The sequence below is a fragment of the Argiope bruennichi genome, chromosome X2, assembly GCF_947563725.1.
Source record: "Argiope bruennichi chromosome X2, qqArgBrue1.1, whole genome shotgun sequence".
Classification (NCBI taxonomy): Eukaryota; Metazoa; Arthropoda; class Arachnida; order Araneae; family Araneidae; genus Argiope; species Argiope bruennichi.
Genome location: NC_079163.1, coordinates 57,149,817 through 57,155,529, shown reverse-complemented (window position 1 = coordinate 57,155,529; position 5,713 = coordinate 57,149,817).

The following is a 5,713-nucleotide window of genomic DNA, read 5'->3' as shown; positions in this document are numbered from 1 at the left end:
TTCAATTCTTTTATTTATTTATTTATTTTTGAACTAAAATACATACTCATCATAAGCTATTTGAAATTGACTACCTTCTTATTAAAATTTATAATGAACTTTTTTAAAATTCAATTCAAGGGACAAAATTATTGAGGAGCTTCATTCATGTGTTAAATTCCTCATGCTATATTAAAGTTGAAAAACGATTCTTTATTCAGAAAATAAATGCTAGTATTTTTTGCTTAAGTTTATATTCTATGAAATGAATTATCCTCTTCTGTTGTTGAATCCCATTTTTATGTTTAAACATTGTGATTTTTTGTGGCAATGAAGTATTTTATATTATTAAAGGTGAACTGAAAATTATTTTAGGTAAGATTGAATGTTTTTTTTTTTTTTTTTTTTTTTTTACTTTTTTGTATTTAATTTATATTTTGTTGGTATAAATATTATCTTGAAGTTAATTTTTCTTCAAATTCGCCATCAGCAGGCACCTTTGGTATGGAATCAAAATTTAATTACATTAATAGGCTAACTGATCATCGGGTACAGAAAATATATTAAAATATTGTACCATCATCGAGAGTACACAAGTGCACGGTATTTCAAAGTTAGCACATGAGGAAATGAGTGTAAAAGAACGTATAAAATTCCATTTTCCTAGATATAAAACAAGTTAAACGTATGAAAGTAATCTCATCGTTCAAACAATTTTCCACCCATTTACACCCTAAAAGACAAATGCACAAAACCGGGTGTTGCTTCCGTCAAGTAATAACGGATAACACAAAATGAAGAGGTAGGAAATGAAGAGGTGCATGTAGGTTGCAGGTGACCTTTTGAAATCAGCTCCTACGAATTGCCCGACACAGTTCACCGCGAAAACAATACATAAAAGGATTGAAAAATATTTGTTCAATGGATTTCGAGTGGAATAATTATATTTGCTACTTTAATCTCTGTAAAAGAGTTTCTAAAATTTTTTTTTTTAAAATTTAGATGGGAAAAAAGAGAATTAAATATTCATATTGGGCAATATTAATGATTAAGTAGAAACCTCTACAAAAAGCTCCCTTTCTTCATGTAGCATTCCTAAGGTGTAAGTACAGTAAACTATACATTTTCCAATTTTGAATATCCTGTTCGATTTACTCTCATGGATCATTTTAGGGTGGATGCAGTTTAGGCAAATGGAATTAATTATCAGCCTTTATACAAAGGAGAAAATTTTATTTTCAAGTCGAAGCGATTGTTAATCAGATAAAAAATTCATTAAGCTGAGAAATACTTTTTTTAAAAAAAATTACACTTTGGTTTCAAACAGATTTCAACAAGATGAGATCAAAAAAGTAAGTTTAGAATGTAAAATTACAGAAATAAAGGATTGACGTCTTTGGTTAAAATTACTGCACACGGGCAACATTTAGGATGATGAAATATTTCATCATCCAAATTAACATGTTTTTTTTATTTCACTAGAATTAAATTTTTATTTTCTCATATGTGAAATATACAAGATAAATAACTGAAATCCTCTTATAATTTGACCCCGTGACTTTACTAAAACTTTAAATTCGAATCCTCCTCGAATAAGAAAAAAAAAAAAAAAAAAAATCCACTTATTTGAAATTTTGTCCGTTTGTCTGTGAAAATGGAAAACACCAAAAATGGAAAGAATTAGAGCAATAAAATTTCATATGTAGGGTTTTTTTTTTCACAAAAAGTGTAGTATTGTATCAATATTTGACTAAATCAAAAGAAGGGAAGCCTATCCGCCTTTGCGTTTGAGAACCAAGTAGTTCAAAAAGAGGCTAGATGAATGAAATTTAGTATAAGGTTTTATCATAAAGATCTGTATAAGAATTTGAACAGCTTTATCATTTAACTTAGATACAATCATTTAATTTCTTTGAGCTACACCATCTTAATTTACATATTTCAGGGAAAATATAAAACCATATTTAAAACATATATATGAGAATAATTCTAATCTTAAATAAATTTAAGACAGCATTTGTTTTAATTCCATGATAAAAAATGCTTTTCGATATTAAAAACAGAGATTTGTAATTATACTTGATTATCGTTTACAAATATGGCAGTTTTTATCACTCTTATTTGAAATCCTTATGGAAAACGAAATATAAAGTGTTTAAACTATTGGACTGCTGCTTAAGTTTTACTTAAAAATTCGTAAATATGCATTACTTAGACGTCCAACGAGTGATCATTATATTTTAGAAGGAGAGACAAAATATGATTCGTTAATAATCACAATCCAGCAGCATACGTATTTAAATAAGAAATTCTCTTTAATATTCTATCTACATCTTTGTATCAACTGGTTAAATATATATTTTTTTATTAGAAAAGAAATCCCATTTTATATAAAAACCATCTGATCTGCAAATTATAGGATGGCGATTTTATATCACGACGAGTTGATGGATAAAAACAATTTGAAATAATATTCATTTTTAAAAAAAGTAGGCGGACCAAGGCATTTTCAATCATCAATTGGAAATTTTGCAGGATTTTTTTTTTTTTTAATATATCAAAAACTAATTCAGATACGCAGATAATTTTTGGGATTCCGATATTTTAATATCCCACCTATGGTATCATGTAAAAATCTTACTGGATTACTATTCACTTTTTTACTACAGCCGGGTTTAAAATTTTGTAAAAAAATATTAATTTTTTTTAATTTAAAGATTTATTTCACCCATTTGTGTAGTAAAGTTATGTTCTATAATAAATTGAAGAAATATACAGGGTGGTCATAATTTAACTTCCCCTATAAACAGCATCCTGCAACGTAAACGGATGAACGGATTGCAACGAAATTTGGTGTATAGATTATACACGAAATGAGCTCACGAAATTTCGAAAAAAAAAAAAAAAAATAGTTCCAAAATATCTACCAGAGGGCGCTTTTTCCGGAAATAAACGACCAAAACGGAATACAGAAACAATTTTAACAATCCAGAACAAGAATTATGAGTAATAAAATGTAAAACCGGGAAAAGCTGTCAGTTCTAGGGAAAAAATGTCGAGATTTCTATGCTTGCGAAGAAGAGGAAGCTTTATGCAAAACAGGTTAGGTTAAGAAACGTTTGCAGTCGTTGTCATGTTTTGTGTCGATTTTCCGGCTGTAATGATGACGGTATCTTGTTGCGATGTTGAATGACTTAAAGAACTCCATAACGTGCATCACAACTGATAAGTTACGATCTGCTGTTGAACACATTGTCCATCGACTTGAAATTTTGCAAGTAAATGAGGGAGCACCTTTCTCTACATCGTCCGGGACACGATTAACAACTGCTCCTCTTGTGCAATTTCGTCCTAATCTCTTCTTGTTTCTGCAAACTGGCAGTATTTATAGAAATATTAACAAAAATTATGTGTGAAATTCAATAAGAATGAAGAGCAACAAAAATAAACACTAACCGGTAACCAGAACGAAGTCAAAAACGTAAATAATTGTCAGTATCGATTTATTGTATCGCGATTCATCTTGAACTGTTATTCATGATCATGATTCCGATAAATCGAGATATTTCAATCACTGGTACAAAAAAATCGATTTTCCAAAAATATCGATTATTTTTTTCGATTATTCGAAAATTAGCACATCCCTAGTTACAACCCTTTTTCATCGATTCGTCTTTCTTTATTTTCAGAAATTTTATTTTCATAAAATTTTTTTAGAAACTCATCAAGAATTATCGGCATTTTCTTGAAATTTTATAGCAAACTTATGAATTATTATGTTTTCGAGTCTACAAAATCAATGATTTCATTTCTCTTTTATGTAACTCTCAAGCAGTTTTTAGCAAAAACAAACAAACAACAACAACAACAACAACAAAAACATAAGAAATTTATGCTAAAGTAGCATTCTATTTATTTGCATAGCAATTAAAAATATTTCAAAGAAAAATTAGTTTACTGAAAAAAAGAAAATGAATTACTATAAAAAATAATTTTAATGCGAACATTATAATTTTTTTCCACTAAGGAGAAATCCACGTTACACTGAAAACAAAATTAATATTGCAATGAAACAAACGGAAGTGTTTCCTTTACCACATTGCAAACAATTTTACTGATGACGAATAAAAATCATTGATTGATACCTTATGCCAACATTTATATTTTCTTTCGTGCATTTAAAAAAGGATGAATGCATTTGGATGAATTTCCATGCATCACTCAAAATGTTTTTAAAAATCTATGAAGGAAAATTCATGAGAGACAAGTTATTTAAAATGTCATTTTTATTTTTAAAAGGACAAAAAAATAAATCGTATGTTTAAAAAAACTGGGCAGTCTTTGGCAGCAGCGGAATTCTCACTCTAACTGGGCACAGATAGTTTAATTACAAGGGGTGTTAAAATGAAAAGGTACGAAACAACACTGTGGGTATAAATGAAGACTTTATTAAAAGTATGCAAAAAGGCCTGAGCACAACGATCCTATTGATTAACGAGCCGAAGGATTCCTTATTCCCAGAATTCCTGTGTCTGTGACGAGGCCCAGTCCTTCACAGCGTCCTTGAGTTCGCCTTCCGAGTTGAAGCGCTTCCCTTTCAGATGTTTTTTCAGGGAACCAAACACATGAAAATCGCAGGGCGAAATATCCGGGCTATAGGGTGGATGGTTGAGCTGCTCCCATTTGAACATGGCCAGTTCCGCGTGTGTGACCTGGATACGTGTGGACGCACGTTATCATGGAGCAGAACCACACCCTCTGTGAGTAGCCCCGGTCTTTTGTTCTTGATGGACCTGCGTAGTCTTCGGAATGTCTCCAAGCACACATCGAAGTTAATGGTTCTGAAAAAAACATCTGAAAGGGAAGCGCTTCAACTCAGACGGCGAATTCACGAGTACAGAAAGGACTTAGCAAACACACATATTATATTACAAGAAGCACACAACAACACTAATCACAGTGGATGACTCATTTCAGCCGCCTGGAAGCTTTGTACTTTAGGAGGTGCTGCTTGAGTCCCGCGCATTTCGCCTCCCTCCCTCACTTGTGATTTTCCGGGATTCTTTGATGTCTGTTCATTTTACCGACAATTTGAGGGAAGTTCCTAATCAGCGTCTATAGGCGAGAGTGGTCCTACAATGGGTCAGATGGCAGATATATTAACATAGCCGTAAAGGCAATGCGCCGTCGGAAACGGGACTTTTCCTATGCATGATTGAATTCCTGTTCTTTAGCTTTCATTCGGCAGATCGTTTCGATTTTTATTTTCTATCGTGATTCAGGACTTGTAATCGAAATATTACCAATAAAAACATATGAAGGGTTTGAATCACACCTCTTTTTGAAAAGTATGGATCACTGGTAGTTGTGACTTTTTGATATTGGTTACATAAAAACCATTCGTAAAATATTCGTCATAAATAACCGGAATAACGCTTGAGTTTACACTCCAGTTCTAATACGGCTGTAGGCAGGCATGCGTAGAAAGGCTGAAAAAGGCTGTTCGGTCGATTGCAAATAATTGTCCGGACGGGACAACAGCATGCTGCTATATTGTATTTTGTTTCTTACTCCGCATTCGTTTTTAGAATTTGGCGGGTTTATTAGCGTGAAAAAATTGATAACTTATCATAGTTATTTCGGACATTTTCTTTGGTCTTCCTGATGCGAGGTTGTGCTTCTTTCTTTCCATTTTATTTGCCATTTCTTTTCTATAATTTTCCAACTTTAGGTA